Below are 22,043 nucleotides of genomic sequence, written 5' to 3' on the forward strand. Positions count from 1 at the left end.
AAGAAAAAGAAAAAGGGAAAAGCCTCCTCAATTGAGCAGGAGTGTATCTGAGAGAGGGGGAGGTGACTTTATGCCAGGTATTGAGAGAGGAACAAGCACAGGTGTCTTTCTATAGAAGAGACACCTGGCTATCCTACACTATGTGAAAGTGAGCAAGTTGCTGGAAGGGAAATAAAATATAGTGGTGGTGGGGTGCTAGAGTGTACTCCCAAGGTACAAGGTGAGTATAAAGGAGAATATAGACAAAAAGATTATATATGTATTCTTTTATTCTGTTATGTGTTTCAGCCCTAAGGCTGTGGCCATGCTGGAGCACCACCTGTATTTCATGATGAAGAGGCCACAACAATGGGGAAGTGGAGAGCCTGAATGTGCGAAATGACAAATGAATAGAGTTGCTGCTATCGGTGACATGTATGAGTATGAATGAATGAATGAGTGAGTGAGCGTAGTGGCTGCAGGGTGCAAGGTGGAGTGCAACTATGAGAGCAGAGGCAAAGGCACTTAAATGCAGACAAGTGATGAGGTGGCAATGGTGACACATCGAGGACTTGCTGACTCTGTTGGGTCAAAAGGCATGTACCCATGTCAGTGATCAATGAGCAGAAGGGAGTGACGAGAACTGCCCTTCCACAAAACTACCTCATCTGAACCTTTTAATAAGGAGGAAAGGTAGTGCTTATGACTTTTTACAGGGCCTCCAAGACAAAAATGTACTTTAGACAAGAGACCTGGCCCAAATTCATGCAACAGTGTAACCTCTCCTGAAGGACCCAAGGTGCCAATTGGTGGTGCTAAATAGGGTAACAGATTAAATCAATCATCCAAATAGGCTATGGTAGGATTTGAAATCAGAACACAATGAACTGCAACAAACACCACAAAGAATCAGGCCTGATATTTTTACAATTCTACCAATGCCCCACCCAGGAGGATGGGCTGAAAACTAAAAGTAGAAAAAAAGGGTGGTCTCAACTTCAAATAAATGAACAGACTTTTGTACATGTATTGGGTACTTTTTCACATTCAAATATTCAAATGTGTGTGTGTGTGTGTGTGTTATGTTTTTAACATCTGTTTATACAAAACTTGAAGGGCTGAAGTACAAGAATAGCACAACAACAACAAATCACCACTCATCACAATCCTGTATCATCTCAACATCTTGAGATGTGATCTTATCACTTCCCCATACTTCCTCCTTACTTTTTTCTTTTCCTATCACAGTTAATCTTCTTCCACTGACACCATCACATGCCACATTTCCATTCATCCTCCATTCACATCGCATATTCATACCACAGTAGTCATTTCTCCTTTAGCAACAGAAGCTGGTATATATTTGTAATTAAAACATTTATTTCACAATCACAGGCATCCAGGTTCGATGCTACTGTGAAGCACTTTAGTCAAAAAACACGAAAAGGGTAATCTGTCATAACTTTATGTTGTTGACTCAAAACTCAAGTGAAACTGGCTGGCTGAGTACACCTCTGATTATGATGACAAGTGTTTATCATGAAATTAACATGCAAGTGGCTGAGCTCCTCAAATATATGACTGTGTTTGATAGGTAGGAAAGGTGTTGTGCTTGGTGTTCGTTGACCTGAAGAAAGCCTTTAACAGGGTCCTTGGTTTTGAGGAAGGAGCTTGGGGTAAATGAATGGCCTGTGAAGGCTATACAATCTGTGAAATGGGGTACTGTCAGGAATTTCACATTTCTTGGTTCTCAGTCCCCTCCTATTTTTTATAGCCTTCCAGGTCACAACAGAGGAACTTATAACCAGTTGACCCTGTGAACGTTCTTCTCATAGCAGAATGTCTAAAAGACACACATACCCTTAATGTAGTTTTCAGGCAGATTCAGTATGACACAGAATGTAACAAGGCTGGCCCTTTGAAATTCAGGTACAACTCACTTTTACCAGCTGTGTGGGCAGCACCAATGGAGAATAAAGTATCTTGCTCAAAGAAGTAAACCACCACCAAGAACTGAACTCACAACCTTATGATTGTGAGCTGAATATACTAACCCCACTGAGCCATGTATGAAACTGAATAGATGGAATTTGAGGTATCAAGCTGTTGGATCAGGTGATGAAGGTTACGGAGAGGGTCATAGCCCAACTAATTAGAGAGAGAGTTAGTTTAGATGAGATGCAGTTTGGGTTCATGCCAGGGAAAAGCACCACTGATGCCATATTCCTGGTAAGACAGCTGCAGGAGAAATACCTAGCCAAAGATAAGCCCCTGTACATGGCTTTCGTTGACATGGAGAAAGCCTTTGACAGGGTCCCCCGATCCCTTATCTGGTGGTCAATGAGGAAACTAGGGATAGATGAATGGTTAGTGAGAGCTGTGCAAGCCATGTACAGAGACGCTGTAAGTAAGGTGAGGGTTGGCAATGAGTACACTAAAGAATTCAGGGTAGAGGTAGGGGTCCTCCAAGGTTCAGTCCTCAGCCCCCTCCTATTTATCATAGTCCTCCAGGCAATAACGGAGGAATTCAGGACAGGATGCCCCTGGGAGCTCCTATATGTTGATGACCTTGCTCTAATTGCTGAGTCACTATCAGAACTAGAGGAGAAGTTTCAAGTGTGGAGACAAGGATTAGAATCGAAGGGCCTTAAAATCAACCTAGCTAAAACCAAAGTACTAATAAGTAGAAATGTAGACAATCCACAAATATCCTCAGGAAGATGGCTCTGCTCGATCTGTAGAAAAGGTGTAGGTAGAAACTCTATAAGATGCACCAAGTGTAAGCTATGGACACATAAGAGGTGCAGCAATGTCAAAGGAAGGCTAACTCGGAAGATGGTTTTTGTATGTGGCAGATGCTCGGGAACAATAAACACTGAAAATGCTCTGAGACCAACTTCCGTCACTTTCCAGGGAGAAAAACTAGAAATAGTTGATAGTTTCCGTTACCTAGGTGACCAAGTCAGCAGCGGGGGCGGGTGTGCTGAAAGTGTAACTGCTAGAGTAAGAATAGCTTGGGCAAAGTTTAGAGAGCTCTTACCTCTACTGGTGACAAAAGGCCTCTCGCACAGAGTGAAAGGCAGACTGTATGATGCGTGTGTACGAACAGCCATGCTACATGGCAGTGAAACATGGGCCGTGACTGCTGAGGATATGCGTAAGATCGCAAGAAATGAAGCCAGTATGCTCCGATGGATGTGTAATGTCAGTACTCATACTCGGCAGAGTGTAAGTACCTTGAGAGAAAAGCTGGACCTAAGAAGCATCAGTTGTGGTGTGCAAGAGAGACGTTTGCGCTGGTATGGTCATGTGGCGAGAATGGATGAAGATAGTTGTGTGAAAAAGTGCCACACCCTAGCGGTTGAGGGAACCTGTGGAAGAGGCAGACCCAGGAAAACCTGGGACGAGGTGGTGAAGCACGACCTTCGAACTTTAGGTCTCACTGAGGAAATGACTAGAAACCGAGTCCTCTGGAAGTGTGCTGTGCGCGAGAAGACCCGGCAGGACAAGTGAGTCCATAACCCGTGGCCTTCTACATGGGATGGAGCCAGCCTACGTATGCATACCTTCTCTTCTTGGGACACAAAACTCTACTTGTGAAGACCTGTTGAGGATCAGAATCGAAATCGATCAATGGAAATTGCAGATGTGTCACCAGTGCCGGTGGCATGTCGAAACTCTACTTGTGAAGACCCGTTGAGGCAAGTGAGGATCAGAATGGAAATCGATCAATGGAAATTGCAGATGTGTTACCAGTGCCGGTGGCATGTAAGAGAACCTTCCGTTTCGCGACCGTTGCCAGCACCGCCCCGTTTCGTGTCCGTTGCCAGCCTCGCCTGGCCCTCGTGCCGGTGGCACATAAAAAGCACCATCCGTTCGTGGCCGTTTGCCAGCTCTGTCTGGCACCTGTGCGGGTGGTACGTAAAAAGCACCCACTACACTCACGGAGTGGTTGGCGTTACCCCAGTAGAACCGTCCAACCCATGCTAGCATGGAAAACAGACGCTAAACGACGATGATGATGATGATGATGATGTTATCAATCATAATGTTGAACATTGCACATGGCTTGGCCAGCTCTTATAAACCATTCTTCCACAATTAACCTTCTGAGGTGATAATTGCTAACACATATCAACAATAAGCAAGAGGTGTTTAACTCCAGATCATCCCTGATAGCAACCCTATGATCAAAGACAATCCAACCATGGCCATCTCATCCGTTTGTTCCTTTCTTTTCAAGATGGTCAGGATGTAATTTAAAGTTGCATGTTGGTAGAGTCATTAGAGCATCAGATAGAATGTCTTGGGATAACCCTTTGTACTGTGAGTTCAAATCCCAGCAATGTTAACTTTGCCTTTTAAACATCAGTGGATCAAAGGACCTGTCAAATATTGAGTTTTGATTCCTCTCTCTCTCTCTCTCTTTCTTCCTTTAGATAAACTTCTTAAGATCATTTCAAACTATCAAAAACCTCAGAATATCCTCAGAACATACAACCTGTTACTTCTCACCCCCATCTTCTGCCATTTAATTCCCCCACCCAATCTTTCTTTGTTTTTCTTTGTTTTCTTGATGTTGTGATGGGTTTTTTTTTATACTTGATCTTTTATGCTTTTATATATTTTTCTTTCTTTCCTTCCCCACCCCTGCCTGCCCCTTAAAAATTCCTTTGTTCCCTTAGCATTATTCAACATAAATTCAAAACTAGCAAAACAAAAGATTTTCTCCAAACAATTATTTTTGCTGTGGCAGTGGCAGTAGCAGCAGCAAAGCAGGGTGGTAGTAGTAGTAGTAGTAGTAGTAGTAGTAGTAGTAGTAGTAGTAGTGGTGGTGGTGGTGGTGGTGGTGGTGGCAGTAGCAGCAGCAGCGGTAGTGGTGGTGGTAGTAGTAGTGGTGGTGGTGGGGTGGTGGTGATGGTGGTAATGGTGGTGGTAGTGGTAGTAGTAGTTGTGGTAGTAGTGGTGTCAGTAGCAGCGGTAGTGGTGGTAGTAGTAGTAGTAGTAGTGTGGTGGTGGTGGTAGTAGTAGTAGTAGTAGTAGTAGTAGTAGCAGCAGCAGTAGTAGTAGTATAAACAATAAAGGTACTGTATAGGAAATGATCACCTTTCTCTGTCTCTCCTCATTTCATTATTAACCCCCCCCCCACACCACTGAAGTCTGCTTTGAAGAAGACAATGGACTCTTGAGATGTGTGTGTGTGTGTGTGTGTGTGTATAAAACTTGAGAAAGAGAGGTAAAGAGAGGAAGTATAGGAGGTAAAGACTCCTATAAGGGCTCTTGGTATATAGGATGAGAAGCAAGTGGTCTGGAGGGGTTTATTTTATCTTTGTATGCACTTGACCAACATTGAAAATAGTTGATTTTCTTTGTTTGTGACTGTTACTGAAAAAGTGTCAAGTGCAGAAGAAGGTCAAAGAATTTGTGGGAAGGATGAGAGAGGTCATTCATCAGAACTTTGGGGCTTTTTTGAGGAAATAACCAGGGTGAACAGTAATGGTGAAACTGATGAAATTAACTTATCAAATTCATGCTTGTATAGATGAAAATTGAGGTTAAATCAACAACAGGGTTATTGAGCAGGACTTAGAGAGCAAAGGTTATTGAGCATGAGTTGATGAGTGATGGTTACTAACCAAGGGCTTGTGAGTGACAGCTGATGAGAATAGGTTGATGAGTGATGATTGTTGTCCACAGGTTGATGAGTGGGGGTTACTGAGTATAAGAGTGGTGAGTGAGAGTTATTATGCAAGGGCTTGTGAGTGACAGCTGTTGAGCATAGGCTGATGAGGGAAGATTGTTGAGTATAGGTTGATGAGTGAGGGTTATTGAGTATGAGATTGGTGAGTGAGGGTTATTATCCAAGGCTTGTGAGTGATAGCTGCTGAGAATAGATTGTGGATGAAGATTGTTAAGCATGGGTTGATGAGTAAAGGTTATTGAATATGAGAGTGATGAGTGAAGGTTATTATCCAAGGCTTGTGAGTGACGGCTGTTGAATATAAGTTGATGAGTGAAAATTGTTGAGTATAGGTTGATGCATGAAATTTACTGAACATGAGTTGATGAATGAAGTTTATAATCCAAGGGCTTGTGAGTGATGGCTACTGAGCATAGGTTGATGAGTGAGAGTAATTGAACATGAGATTGATGAGAGATGGCTATTATCTAAAGGCTTATGAGTGATAGCTACCGAGTATGGGGTGAGGAAGGAAGATAATTGAACATGGGTTAATAAGTGAAGGCTATTGAGCATGGGTTGATGAGTGAGGGTTATTGAGCATGAGTTTGTGAGTGACGGTCAATGATCATAGATTTGTGAGTAAAGGTTACGGAGTATAGTTTTTTCTTATCATTATTTCAGTGCAGGTTAATGTGGCAAACTGGCAGAATCATTAGCACACTGGCGAACTGCTTAGCAGTATTTCTACTGCCACTATGTTCTGAGTTCAAATTCTGCCGAGGTCAACTTTGCCTTTCATCTTTTTGGGGTTGATGAAATAAGTACCAGTTATGCACTGGGGTCTACTAGCCCCTTCCCCAAATTTCAGGCCTTATGCCTCCTATAGTAGAAAGGGTTATTTCAGTGCAGGCTTTCCCATTAACAGCTTAGTTATTCCCTCAGAAGGAAAAAGTTAATACTATGATATCTTTATCAAAAGCTATTTCTCATAAGAATTAGAAATGAAAAATGTCTGAGACTCATTTTAAAGATGTTAGGAAGCAAGACCTGGCAGGGGTTGCTCTGTAGAGACAATTAACAATAATAGACTTTGTATACATTGGCAGTGTTAAACAAACCAGACAATTCTACTATTCAAACAGGTCGCAATGGGATTTGCACTCAGAATGCAAACGGCTGCAACAAACGCTGCAATGCTTTTTCCTCTGGTGCTTTAACAATTCTACAAGTCTAGACTGATGGATAATTCTATTGCAAGGTAAAGTTGACTTTGACAGAATTTGAAATCTGAATGCAAGGATCAGAACATCATCATCATCATCATCATCATCGTTTAGTGTCCGCTTTCCATGCTAGCATGGGTTGGACGGTTCAACTGGGGTCTGGGAAGCCAGAAGGCTGCATCAGGCCCAGTTTGATCTGGCAATGTTTCTACGGCTGGATGCCCTTCCTAACGCCAACCACTCCATGAGTGTAGTGGGTGCTTTTTACGTGCCACCGGCACAGGTACCGGACGAGTCTGGCAAACGGCCACGATCGGATGGTGCTTTTTATGTGCCACTGGCACGGGGGCCAGGCAAGGCTGGCAACGGCCACGAATGGATGGTGCTTTTTACGTGCCACCAGCACGGGGGCCAGGCCAGGCTGAAATACTGAAATACTGAAAACAAATACTGAAATACATCTTGTCTGATGCTGCAAAATCCCAACCATTTTGCCATGTTAATTTCATCATCATCATCATCGTTGAGTGTCTGTTCTCCACACTGGTATGGTCTAGACAGCTCGACTGGAACTGGTAAGCTGGAGAGCTGCACCAGGCTCCAGTGTATTTTGGTTTGACTTCTACAGCTGGACGCCCTTCCTAATGTCGACCACTCCACAAGGTGTACCAGGCACCTTTAACATGTCACCAGCACAGGTGCCTATTATGTGACACCGGCATGGGTGACCTTTACATGTCACCAGCTCAGATGCCTTTAATGTATCACCAGCACTGATAGCTACGACTATGATTTCATTTAGCTTGCATGGAATACTTAACATATGTAGGGAAAAGACTATGATTCAGCTGTGTGTGTGAATGCAAGTGTGGAATGTGAGTGTGTGTGAGTGTGTGTGTGTGTGTGTATCATACAATGATATCTTTGTATATACAAGTGACATACAATTACTTATTTCTTTATTGCTCACAAGGGGCTAAACATAGAGGGGGACAAACCAGGACAGACAAAGGGATTAAGTCAATTACATCGACCCCCAGTACGTAACTGGTACTTAATTTATCGACCCTGAAAGGATGAAAGGCAAAGTCGACCTTGGCAGAATTTGAACTCAGAATGTAAAGACAGACGAAATACTACTAAGCATTTCACCCGGCATGCTAACGATTCGGCCAGCTCTACTATAAACCACAAGATCATAAACTTTTGGAAGAAAGTGTAGTTGATTATACTGACTGACCCCACTACCTCGCTATTAATTATTTTATTAACCCCATAAGGTTGACTGTCAAAGTTGATCCTGGCAGGATTTGAACCTAGAATATAAAGAGCCGTACGAAAATGCCATAAAGCATTTAGTATGGTTGTATACTGATTCTGGTAGTTACCACCCCAAGAGTCATCAGGCGATTGCTCAGATGGAGGAGAGTTATGTCAATTAAATTAACGCCAGTAGTGGACTGGTACCTTGTTTCATTGACCCCAGAATGATGAAAGGCTAAGCTAACTTTCGCAGGATTTGATCTCAGAAAGTAATGCAATGCAACTAAATTCTGTAAGATCCACACAACCAGAGGTTATCTTTGGTTTCTATTATGCTAAGCAAATATGAGGTAAACTCTCTGATGGAAAGGACTGAGGGCTATTTCGAGTAACTTTTCCCTTGGAAGGATTTGAACAGAGAACTTAGAAGCTAAGGAATGTATGAGAGAAAGATAATTACTTGGTGGATAAAAAGGCAAAGTTTTCTTTTATATTTTTCAGGTATGGGTCAGTATTTTGCCGCTGAGATTGAATTATAAAAGCTAGAAGAGAGAAGTTGTGGTGGGGGGAAGGGGTTTATTTCTAAAGGTAAATATGGCCTGAGACATTCTGTAGAATTAAGTTAAATATTCTGCAGAGATTGAAAGCTAGTAATTCACAGTAATTCACCTGTAATTCAGTGAGTAAATGGAACAACACCACCAATATCAACATTAACATGCAGAAAGGAAGTGGGTGAGTGAGACTAAGAGAGAGAGAGTGAGAGAGAGTAATTGAATAATGAAGTATCAGTCTCTTAGAAGTAACAAATATCAGATGTTTTAAGAAGAACAGGAAGAGAGGAGAGGGAAAGAGTAGTTATTCTGGTGGATTATAATTGCCAGTGTTTAAGCCTCAAAGACTATTTAATAGACCAGATGAAAAGAAAAAAATGGGAGGACAGGAAATATGTGCATATTTACCTTAGTAGGCAAGTAATTAAGTTTTTCTTTTATTGGCAAAAGCGTAAGAAAGCAAAAGGGCCCCTAACCAGTTTAGACCACTTTGATGATGGAAAAGAACAAAAACAAAAACAGGGTTTTGGTAGATGTGGAAAGAGTTAGGTGGGGGTGTATGATTAAGCACGATTAAGTCAATTGTGGTTTTAATTCTCCCTACTGAAGAACTGTAGCTAAAATGATGTAAAGGAAAGGATAAAAATTTCCAAGGAAAGTGGGCTGTGTTGCAAATGCTTCGTGTTTTTTTGATGGGTTTTTTTTTCTATTTTAGTTTTGTTTTTTACTACAGAATGAAATTTGGCTAAAGCAAGAAAGGTCATTGTTCGCAAAACAGGTAGACCAGGTAAATCTTTGGAACTCATTTAGAATTGGAGTAAAAAGAATAAATAGAAGAATAAATGCTGAAAAGGATGCAATAACTTGAAGTATAAATACTTGGAATTTGGAAACGAGGGTTTCTTTGCTGGAAGAATAAGAACTGTATTTGGGTTGCACAAAAATGGAACCTGTTTTCAACAGTCCTTGTCATATTTCCCTCACTGTTTGTATGGTGGCAACATTTGTTTACTATCAGTAAATAATGCCAAGACAATGAAACACAAATACACACACTCATGTATGCTTACACAAACACACCTACGTATAAAGTCAGCAGCAAAAGTTCTTTCTATTGTGCTTTTGTCTCCCTTTTCTGTCCATTACACTTTCACTCAGTTTTTGTCTGTTTTTCCCTTCTCAGTCTAAATTATATATATATATGTATATATATATATATATATATATATATATATATATAAATGGCGGTGCCCCAGCATGGCACCTTGGGTAAGTGTCTTCTACTATAGCCTCAGGCCGACCAAAGCCTTGTGAATGGAAACTGAAAGAAGCCTGTCACATATATGTATATATATATATATAATATATATATATATAATATATATATATATATATATATATATATATATATTATATATATATATATATATGTATGTGTGGTGTGTGTGTGTGTGGTGTGTGTGTGTGTGTGTATGTGTGTGTGTGCATGTTTGTGTATCTGTGTTTGTCCTCCAACATCGCTTGACAACCAATACTGGTGTGTTTACATCCCCGTAACTTAGTGGTTCGGCAAAGAGACTGATAGAATAAGTACTAGGCTTACAAAGAATAAGTCCTGGGGATAATTTGCTCAACTAAAGGCTCCAGCATAGCCACAGTCAAATGACTGAAACAAGTAAAGGAGTAAAAGAGTATATATATATATACCTACATAATATGTATGTATATATGTACACACAACAGGCTTGTTTCAGTTTCCATCCACTAAATTCATTCACAAGGCTTTGATTGACCCATGTGCAGCACAATAGGATTGCACTTGAAACCATGAGTTTGGGAAATAAACTTCTTAACCAGTCACACAAACGCACACACACACACACACTTAAACTTCTCCACCCTGCTCTCTTATTAATGCAGGATTCACTTTCTTAAGAGGACCAATATCCCAGTCTTTATCATCATCATCATCATCTTTTAAAGTCTGCCTTCCATGCTAGCATGGATGGGACAGTTTCACAAAAGCCATGCAGGCAGAAGCCTGCACCAGACTTCTGTGACTGTTTTGGCAGGATTTTTACAGCTGGATGCCCTTCCTAACACCAACCACTCAGCAGAGTGGACTTAGAGCTTATTACGCAGTGCAAGCCATTTCTCATCCCTGCCTTTGCAGTACTTGGGAGTGAACCCATTCTAGGCAAGCTGAAGATCACCTTCTGATGAGCCGAGTAACACCATGACATCTGCAAGTATCATCCAAACGATTGTATAAAGACCGATTGTGATACCACTTCCAAAAAGGTGGAACATGTTAATCCATTTCTTAAAGGTAATGAAAATGTAAAATGACATTGTTCATCCTTGCTGTGTTCTCAAATGATGAACAATAGGAGACTGGATCGGATGCTGGGACTGCAGATGCTGGCACAGTAATGCAAGCGGCTCCAGCATTTGATCCTCAGAAGGGGAGTGATTAGTAAAAAAAAGCCAAACTCATTATCTTCAATTTGGTCTTTATACCTATCCTCATCTTCATCATCGTCGTCATTTAACGTCCACCTTCCATGCTTGTAAATGCTGAGTAAGGAGTGAAAGTATATGATTGCAAATACCACCAATGAGAAAGGGGCTCCTCCAATGGATCTCTGGACAAATGTTATTCAACAGGGTGCGTAGCTCAGAGATAAGGGAGTCTCTACAAGTTGAGTGGCTATTTCTCCATATTGAGAGTTCAAAGCTTCAGTACTACAGACATGTAATTATAGTGTCACAGAAATGAATCACGAGACAGATTCTTGAAGCCAAACCAACTGGCACGAGACACAGAGGTTGGCCAAGAACAAGATGGCTGGATAATATCTATGGTCTCAGTTAGTCGCACTTGGGAATTTAGTTAGAAAGTCTAATGACAATTGCTTCTGATAAGATCCTATGGTGGAGGGGCCTAAGAACTCTACCCCCATGAGTCTTCTATGGATGGATGCATGATATATGAGTAATAATTTTATAGCCCCCAAATATTACAATGGCTTGCTCAAATAATGATGTTTAAATGTTAAAATTCCTTGGAGCTAGTCTGAGGATTTCTATCGCTTTATTCTTAAAAAAAAACCCCACAGAATTAATTTTTTTTTTACTTTGGTCAGTAAGCGTTACATCCAATTTGTTTTTATCTAGAAATCAAAGGAAATGACTACTATTGCCGTCAAACTTTGCTTTTGTCACTTGGACATCAATGTCTTGAAACTGACCTATTTTCCATTACATTTCAGACAGATTCAGTGCTGAGTTGATGAAGCAGAAATATCATTATAACAAATATTCTGCTCAATACCACAGATTTGCTTGTTAATTGTTTGACCTTAACCACTTGAGCTTGTCCCTTAGTGACTGACAATATGTGCATCTCTGATTAAGAGCAGAAGTAGTGGGGGAGCATCATAGCCATGTATTGAGAGCGATTCTCAACAATGTAACAAAAGTAGAGTTTGAAGGAAATTTTAGCTACTTCTACTTTCCAGGGGTAAGCAAACAGGAAATGACAGTTGCTACTCAAGGACAAAAACCATGTTACACAATGTTATTAACAATAGGTGATATAATAATTATGCTATCAAATATCACTTTACATTAAAAGGTTTAACAATTATTTCATTCTTAATTGTCTCCTAATATTTTATTCTCAACCAACAGCGTTTCGATATCACAATAACAAGTCATGTAGACAGAGTGTCAAAGGCTAAAATAGTAATTGAATAACTCAATATGTTTTGTATATAATTAATAGAGATTGCTGTTTGGTTAAGAAACTTGCCTTGCGACCCACATGCTTTCAGGTTCAGTCCCACTGTGCAGCACCTTGGGAAAGTGTCTTCTACTATGGCCCCAGGGTAATTAAAGCTTTGTGAGGGAATTTGGTTGATGGAAACTGTGTGGAAACCTATTGTGTGTGAGTGTGTATGTGTGTGTGTATGTGTGTACATGTGTGTGTTTGTGTGTGTATGTGCCTGTCTGTTTGTGTGTGTGTGTTTGTGTGTTCATGTGTACATGTGTGTGTGTGTGCCTGTCTTTATGTTTGTGTTTGAACCCACTCACTACTTGACATCTGGTATTAGTTTGTTTACATTCCCTTAACTTAGTGGATCAACAAAAAGTATTGACAGAATAAGTACCAGGCAGCAATTTTTTTTGATTAACCCTTTAAAAGGTAATGCCCCAGCATGGTCACAGTCCAATGAATGAAAGAAGTAAAAGACAAAAGATAAAAGAATGAACAGATGCAGGAGTGATTGTGTGGTAAGTAGCTTGCTTACCAACCACATGGTTCTGGGTTCAGTCCCACTGCATGGCACCTTGGGCAAGTGTCTCCTACTATAGCCTTGGACCAACCAAAGCCTTGTGAGTGGATTTGGTAGACGGAAACTGAAAGAAGCCCATTGTATATATATATATATTTTATTTTTATTTCCTGAGCGCCATACTAATACAATTGTTTGTTTGTTTTCCACCTGCCTTCGTCTTTTGTCTATTTTCATAAAGCTTCCCGTTATATAAATATGTGTGTGTGTGTGTGTCTGTGTTTGTCCCCGCAACATCGCTTAACAACCGATGCTGGTGTGTTTATGTCCATGTAACTTAGTGGTTCGGCAAAAGAGACCGATAGAAATAGTACTAGGCTTACAAAGAATAAGTCCTGGGATTGATTTGTTCGGCTAAAGGTGGTGCTCCAGCATGGCCACAGTCAAATGACTGAAACAAATAAAAGAATAAAAGAATAAGAGAATAAATTGGCAATGCTAAGGTCAGTTAGTTTCACAGACAGGAAAAGTGGGATAAACAGGAAGTGACCTGAGGACTTGGAGCCAGACAAGATTAATTAGTACACCTTTAATCTTCTCTTAAACCATCTTGGTGAGATTTAGCATTAGAATCTGATAAAAGAATGGATCTGATCCAGCTCTTGTATGATGGCAGGAGTGCAATACTCTACCCTAGTCAAAGGTGTGTGACTCCATTGCCATCACCAAATACCACAACCATCACCACCACCTAGTGGACTATCTTAATGCAAAATAACCTGATGAGGAGGAGGAGGAGGAAGAAGAGGAGGTGGAGGACATGGTGATGATGATGATGATGATGTTGATGACAGGAAGATGCTGAGGAGAATGAATGGACTTGGCTACAATATTCATCCAAGACCTTCATCTCTACATTGTCACTCATCACCACTACTACTGTTACTACTACTACTACTTACTATTACTGCAATGGTTACTACTACTACTACTACTGTTGCTGCTAGAACATAATCTGCAGCTGCCAATTAAGAATTTAAAAAAAAAATTAATCTGTTATCACTATCATTACCATTGAATTTCTTTTCGGAATATCTATCAAACTCATTAAAGTCTAACTTAATTAAACCATAATTAAACCTTGTATCCAATTACTTTCCAGGGAATACCTTCCCATATACTTTTTAAATGCTTATATATATATTTGTTCGTTTTCAGCTCCTTTCTAAGTAACTGTGAAAAAGAAAATGAAAAAGGAGGCAAAGAAGGATTGAAAAATGACAGAAAGAAAGAATGAAGAAAGAAAGAAAGAATGAAGAGAGAAAGAATGAAGAGAGAAAGAAAGAATGAAGAGAGAAAGAATGAAGAGAGAAAGAAGAAAGAAAGAAAGAGGACAAAGGACTAAAGGTCTTTGAGTTTTCTAACTCCAAAGAAAAAATAGTTTTAATTTAATTTCATATAAAATATAAAATTTTCTTTGTTCTGAGATTATACTTTGTAATGAGGCAGATGGCTCAGTAGTTAGAGCATCAGGCTCACAATCATAAGGTAGTGAGTTCAATCCCTGGACCAGGTTGTGTATTATGTTTTTGAGCAAGACACTTTATTTCACATTGCTCCAGTTCACTCAGCTGAAAAAAATGAATTGCGACATCTCTGGTGCCAAGCTGTATCGGCCCCTTTGCCTTTCCCTTGGATAACATTGGTGGCATGGAGAGGAGAGGCTCCTGCTCAAAGTGAGCCTTTACTCTTTACCCCATGTACATATAATGGCATAGAGAGGGAAAGCTGGTATGAATGTGTGACTGCTGGTCTTCCATAAACAACCTTGTCTGAAATTGTACCCTGGAGGGGAACTTTCTAGATGCAATCCCATGGTCATTTATAACTGAAGGGGCTTTTTATTGTATGTGTAAAATGAATTATATACACCCACTGGTACTCAACAGGTCATTTTTCCTACCAGATCAGTCATATACTAAATTTGGTTTTGCTCTTTGCTCTTTCCTTTCTCTACATCAATGATTTACTTGCTGTCATGTCCACCATGCCCACCTCACACAAATGACACCATCCCTTAGTCCTTCCTTAAACCTTACAACATCTACATTCCCAAACCATACAACATCTACTCACAACTACATGCCAGACCAGGTATGAGACATTTTGGTGCAACCTCTTTTGGTGTTGCAAATTTTGTGCCACTGAGTCGATGCTGACTTACTTGACATCAGACATCTTAATGCTTTTCTCTCTCTCAGTTTATGTGTGTGAGTGTATATCTCTTTTTATATATGAAGAGAGGAAAAATATTTGTCAACCATGTTCAATTAACAAATAATAATATTTCTCTCTCTCACCCCTCTTTTCTCCTTCTCGCCCTCACTCTTTTTGTCTTTCACCCTCTCTCTGTTCTCTCACGCTCTTCTTTCTCCCTCTCACTCTTTCCTTCTCTCTCTCACTCTTGCTTTATTCTCTCACTGTCTCTGTCAGCAAGCATATATTTCTGCACATGTGTGTGTGTATGTATTTGCATCCAATGCAAAAAGTCTTGTCACGCAAACAGTCTCAATGTCCAGTCAGCCATGCCAAATTGCCAGTGTCCAAACAATCACACCCCATCGTCTCTTCCTATGTCATACCTGCAAAGATTCCATAAACAGAGACATTATAAGCAACCTCCAATGAAGATATGTCAATCTTGTCTCTTTCAACAGTTTGTTGTTTGTTCCTTCTCGAGCCATGCCTGGCTCATAAGGGCCGGTTTCCCGGTTTCTTGGCGTATAGGTTCCCCACCTGTACGGGATGCCAGTCTGTCACAGATGAGCTGCAAGATGCAGGAGGAAAGAGTGAGAGAAAGTTGTGGCAAAAGAGTCAGCAGAAGTTCGCCATTACCTTCTGTCGGAGCCGCGTGGAGCTTAGGTGTTTTCACTCATAAACACACACATCACCCGGTCTGAGATTCGAACGTGCAATCCCTCGACCGCGAGTCTGCTGCTCTAACCACTAGGCCATGTGCCTCCACCTCTTTCAACAGTAAGAATACACAAATGCTACACACATCAAGACAACATCATCATATCACACAACCTAAATACGAGCCACATGTGACTAAAGCCATCACAATTGCTCCAGTATTAGATCTAAGAATCATAATGACTCTCTTTTGGCAAAAGCATATCCTTGACATAGGACAGACTGCATCCCAATAACTGACTTTTCTCTTCAGAGCCAGATGTTTCAGTCTCCAACAGTAATGAAATGCAACAAAGCTTAGGTGAGGCTTGCAATGGAGTGTTTACATTGTTAGTTCACTCACAGCGGGGTTTTGTTTTATTTAAATCTATCTCAGTTCTAATTTAATTTGTGTGTGCATGAGTGTGTGTGTATGTGTGCATGTCACCATCATTAATGTCACTTTTCCATGCTTGCATGTATATGTACACACACACACACACACATAACTACACACTGTGTTTTATGTCAAAATATGTACTATGTATATATATATGTATATATATATATATATAATATATATATATATATATACATATACTTTTACTCTTTTACTTTTTCAGTCATTTGACTGCGACCATGCTGGAGTACCGCCTTTAGTCGAGCAAATCGACCCCAGGACTTATTCTTTGTAAGCCTAGTACTTATTCTATTAGTTGCTTTTGCCAAACTGCTAAGTTACAGGGATGTAAGCACACCAGCATCGGTTGTCACACAATGTTCTGGGGACAAACACAGACACACAAACATATACACACACACATATATATATATATATAAATATACACGACGGACTCCTTTCAGTTTCCGTCAACCCAATCCACTCACATGACTTTGGTTGGCCCGAGGCTATAGTGGAAGACACTTGCCCAAGGTGCCACGCAGTGGGAATGAACCCAGAACCATGTGGTTAGTAAGCAAGCTACTTGCCACACAGCCACTCCTAATATATATATATATTTCATATTTTACCCTTACATTTCCACGTGTATTTTATATTTTCTTTTTGTAACATATTTCTACTATATATATATATATATATATATATATATATATATAAAGTGCCTTATGTTTTAATGATTTCTTATCCCTTTCTTAGCTTCTACAGAAGTTGTTGTTGAAACTCGATGTGTGTCAATGAACACTTTGACTTATGTAGAACATTATAACAAATACAGGGATTTACTGATGCGAAATGGTATGGCACAGAGGAAGAAGGCAAAGCAAAAAGCTAAGTGGGTGATGATGATGGTGGTGGTGGCGAGGAGGATGATAATGATGAGGACAACAACAACAGCAACAATGATGGAGACAAAGTCAAAGATAACAAGGAGTGGGGGGAGGAGGAAGATTCAGAAAGTAAAGTAGGTGAAAGAAGAAAACAAAATTAAATGAAAAGAAATAAGAATAAAAATCTCAAAGACAACAGAAAGCTCCAAGGAAAATCTATATTCTATGTTAAATGAAAATTCAGAAAGTAATAACAGATTGGGTGTCCATTTGCTTAGATTTTTGGAATCTGAAATCCAATGTATACTGCAAGTACATCTAAAAAGATGAGACTGAAAAGAAGAAAGAAGAAGGAAGCAATTCTGCCGCCCATCAGTTAGTTGTACATATGGACGAATCTCATATGTAGGTCAGTGCCAATGGGAAGATGACTGCATTTTCTTGTTAAGGTAGTTTTTGTTTCTTCATTTTTATTTTACTCTCTCATCTTTATTTTTGCCTCCTTCCAACTTCTTAACGCATTTCTAAATGAACCAACACCACCACCACCACCACCATTGCCCAACCATTTTCACTAAATTTTGGTAGCCGTTTTACCTTATTCGGTGTACAAAGCCTATTTGAAGCCTGTCGTTATTATTGCTAGAGGTTAGAGTATTCAACCCACAATTGTAAGGTCGTGAGTTCAATTTCCAGTGGTGCATTGTATCCTTGAGCAAGGCACTTTATTTTATGTTGTTCCAGTTCACTCATCTGGCAAAAATGTGTAGTGCCTGTATTTCAAAGGGCCAGCCTGAGAACTACATCTAGGGTCTTCGTGTCTGTGGAGTGCTCAGCCACTTGCACATTAATTTCCTGGCCAAGCTGTTCTATCGATCAAATCAACTGGAGCCCTCATCAATATAACTGGTTGTTGTTGTTGTTATTATTATCATTATCATCATCATCAACATCATCAATATTATTATTATTATATTATTATTATTATTATTATTATTATTATTTTTTTTTTTAAGGCAGCGAGCTGGCAGAATCGTTAGCACACTAGGTGAAATACTCAGTGGTATTTCATCTGCCACTATGTTCTGAGTTCAATTTCCACCAAGGTCGACTTTGCTTTTCATTCTTTCAGGATTGATTAAATAAGTACCAGTTATGCACTAGGGTTGATGTAATCGACTTACCTCCCACTCCCCACAAATTTCAGGCCTTATGCCTATAATAGAAAGGATTATTATTATTATTATCATTATTTAGGCGGTGAGATGGCGGAATTGTTAACACACTGGCCAAAGTGCTTAGTGGCATTTCATCACACCTTGTTCTTAGTTCAGATTTCATCCAAGATGATTTTGCCTTTCATCTCCTTGGAGGTGGGGTCAATAAAATAAGTACCAGTTGAGCACTGGGATCAATGTAATTGACTAGCCCCTTCCCCCCAAATTTCAGGCCTGAAAAGAAAAAGGTCATTGGTGCTGCCCTTCTTCCTCTGAACTAACATATATGAGTTTAAGTTTTTGTCTAAAGTAGGATGATTGAGAGATGCCAAACATTTAAATGTAGACTAGTGCTGGGTTAATTATACTTATAACTAGGTACATTTGGGTACGGGGATGACCTCCAGGAAGTAACTGAGAGACATAGTCCAAACTTTAAAACTTTACCTGTTAGAAGGCACTGGATTTGTATGAGTTACAAAAGAACAACAACCTCTGTAACAGAGAACCAATGAGAGAATCAAATTTGTGAAAAATAGCAGCCAAATCCCTCTCAAATCCCACTATACTATCTTAAATAAGAAAGGATACACTGATCAGTGTAATTTCTGATATATGAAAAAAATGAGGATGGTTACAATTGGAATGAATTTTATCATTGGTCGACTAAATCAGGGATGATTTAGAAATAAATAGCAATAAAAGCAACCTCTTTAGAAATAGCAACCAAATCTACTACAATTTATATCTTACTCTCTTTCATACATGGAAAGTTTGGAATGTCTTTGATCATAGGCTTGCTTAATCAATAGTGGCCGAAGGCTAAACAGTAACAAGCTGGCAAAATTGTTAGCATGCTGGACAAAATGCTGCTAAGTATTTTGTCTGTCTTTATGTTCTGAATTCAAATTCTGTCAAGGTCAACGTTGCTCTTCATCCTTTTGGGGGTCAATAAAATATGCACCGGTTGAGCACTGGGTCAGTATAATCAACTAGCCCCTCCCCTAAAATTTCAGGCCTTGTGCCTATAGTAGAAAGGATATCTTGTATTTAGGGGACGTGTACCTAAAATTCTCTCACTTTATAGAATATTTATTATTTTAGTGACCATTGTAAAAGGAAAAAAGTTTCAAATCACATGAAACACAAAAACAGACAACAAAAACAAACAAAAAAAAACCAGTTTTACATTACCCACGAGATTAGGAGACATTGATGCTTACCTGGAAAGAAGAAAAGAAAAGAAAAATTATAAATCATACTGATTAAAAGTTATTATATTTACAAAGAAACCACAGGTAAAAGTTACAACATTGAAGACAAACTGAAAAAACATCATTACAAACTACACAAGGCTATGATTCATTGATGAGATCAACATAAAATTAAAACTAATCAGAAGTTGTCTCCTATATTTGTCAAAAATGTATACATTATAAGTCAATGAGTAGTATTCTTTCTTTCTCACTGCATTTTTATTTATTTATTCTATAATGATAGAGAATTTATCTAGAGATCTCATCTTCATACATACATTTATTAACCTAAATGCCAACACAATGAGTACTCACTATTTGCCTAAATGTTTTATCTAGTGCCATTGAGAGAGCATAAGTCTACTACTGCCAACTTTATGCCTATTGCACATTACACCTGCAGCAAGGGCTAATGCAATAGAGCGGGGACAGACACATCCTTAGTCATGGCAGATAGCACTTGGAAAAACCACCAGCTCATTTACTATTACATCTCCAAAAGAGCCCATCCTTGATAAACTATGGTATAAAAGACGTATTAGAGTATCTTCATAAAACTCTCTACCAAACTGCATAATGGCACAGAAACATCAACACCTTCCAGATGCCCCTATAAACTAGTATGGAGGCCGCTCTTATACATACATACCCAACAGTTTTCTCTGCCACTAATACCTAAGTCCTCAATGATCTAGGAATGATACTTGAGGGAATTCTACTCTGCATACCAGGCTGTCCTCTTCAGAATAGAACAGATATGAACCCTGAACCTACAGGGCTTTTAGTGTTACTATGAGTCCCATGAAAACTAACAACTCTTTCTGGTGTCAATCTTAACATGTTGACCTTTGACTATTTTAAATAATTGCTGACACAAAGTGAAGGAACCCTTAAGCCCAAATCAATATAGAATAAGGAAGACTATTTTAGAAGTTTCTGCTGTTTATTGCAGAAAGCAAACCCACACAGTCTGGTTTCTAAAAATATGGCTTTCTTTCTACATTTTCCCCTGATAATGCATCAATTCAATTCATTTACAATATCAGTTTGCTTGCATAAACAGAGTGCTCTGTTAGGAGTTAGGTTTGTAATTTCTGGATGTATATGTTAGGTACATGACAAAGAGGACAGTTTGAACAACTAAGCAATATTAGCACTGAGAAGATATCTGCATGTATATATTCTTTTATTTGTTTCAGTCATTTGACTGTAGCCACACTGGAGCACCGCCTTTACATTTATATACATACATGCATATATGTAAATATATATATATATATATATATACATGGTTATGCAAACACGCACACATGCATGCATGAACACGTACATAGACATAGCCTTGTCACACTTTGTGCTGTGTTGATTCAGGCTAAGGATTACATTTATGGATACAAGTTTCTGTGGAGTATTCAGCCATTTGACTATAATAATAGGTAGTTTCCATTGATGTAATAACTGAAACACTCATCATCACCACCAAAACCACCATCACCACCACCATCACCACCACCACCACTATCACTGCCACCATTGCTGCCACCACCACTACCACCACCACCAGCCTCATCATTTAGTACAATACCAGCTAACGGATGTCTATGCTACACTCATTAGGAAACAATCCAGTTGTTATCCACAGTACAAAGTTAGTGTTAGCTTAACACATTTCTATACCTGTAATACTAACTTTAAAAGCATAGAATGAAATAATCTTTAAACTAAAGAATAGAAAAGCAAATATTGACAGAGCACCCGTCTCCACCATTTACCAATATAAACAAAACAGCTATAAACTCCACCATCCCACTTAGCCTTTCAGTCTTATGATACCTCCTACTGCAGTAAATCTATATCATTGATTAACAGATGTTTACATTGCTCTAGTCAGAAAGTTAAGTAAGTCTTATGATCTCTAATTACTCAGCTACTTTTCAATTAACCGATTCCAGGGAGAAAAAATGCTTTCTTCCCCTTTAACAGATGTTACAGTAAACTATAATGATAAGCAACCTACTTGAAATCCAGTGCAATTAAATACACGGGGGGGGGGGGGGAATAATATACATACATATATATATATATATAATATATATATATATATATATATAAATATATATATATATATATATATATATATATATATATACATACAGAGAGGATTAAAATGGGTGTCAGCCTTAATGTTTATCAAGGGACCTTCATTGTTAAAAAAAAAAATGAAAAGAAACAACACAGTTGTCCATTGCTATAAGCAGTAGGTATAGTTCCGTATGTATGTTTGTGTATATGAAGTAAGTTGCAGTAAGTTGTCTAAAGCATATC

General features: G+C 39.2%; 1 protein-coding gene across 4 annotated transcripts in view; it reads right to left on the reverse strand.

Annotated features, from left to right (window-relative positions):
- LOC115214953 overlaps window positions 1-22,043 on the reverse strand; it is a 479,885-nt gene that overhangs the window by 88,699 nt on the left and 369,143 nt on the right. The window contains exon 2 of one of the 4 annotated variants that reach the window (XM_029784047.2): window positions 19,657-19,685. The exons of the other annotated variants lie outside the window; for them this stretch is intronic. The gene's annotated coding sequence lies outside the window, so the exon portion shown is untranslated. The remainder of the gene's footprint in view (window positions 1-19,656; window positions 19,686-22,043) is intronic. 4 annotated transcript variants of the gene reach the window in all.

Source organism: Octopus sinensis, linkage group LG8, assembly GCF_006345805.1.
Source record: "Octopus sinensis linkage group LG8, ASM634580v1, whole genome shotgun sequence".
Taxonomy (NCBI): Eukaryota; Metazoa; Mollusca; class Cephalopoda; order Octopoda; family Octopodidae; genus Octopus; species Octopus sinensis.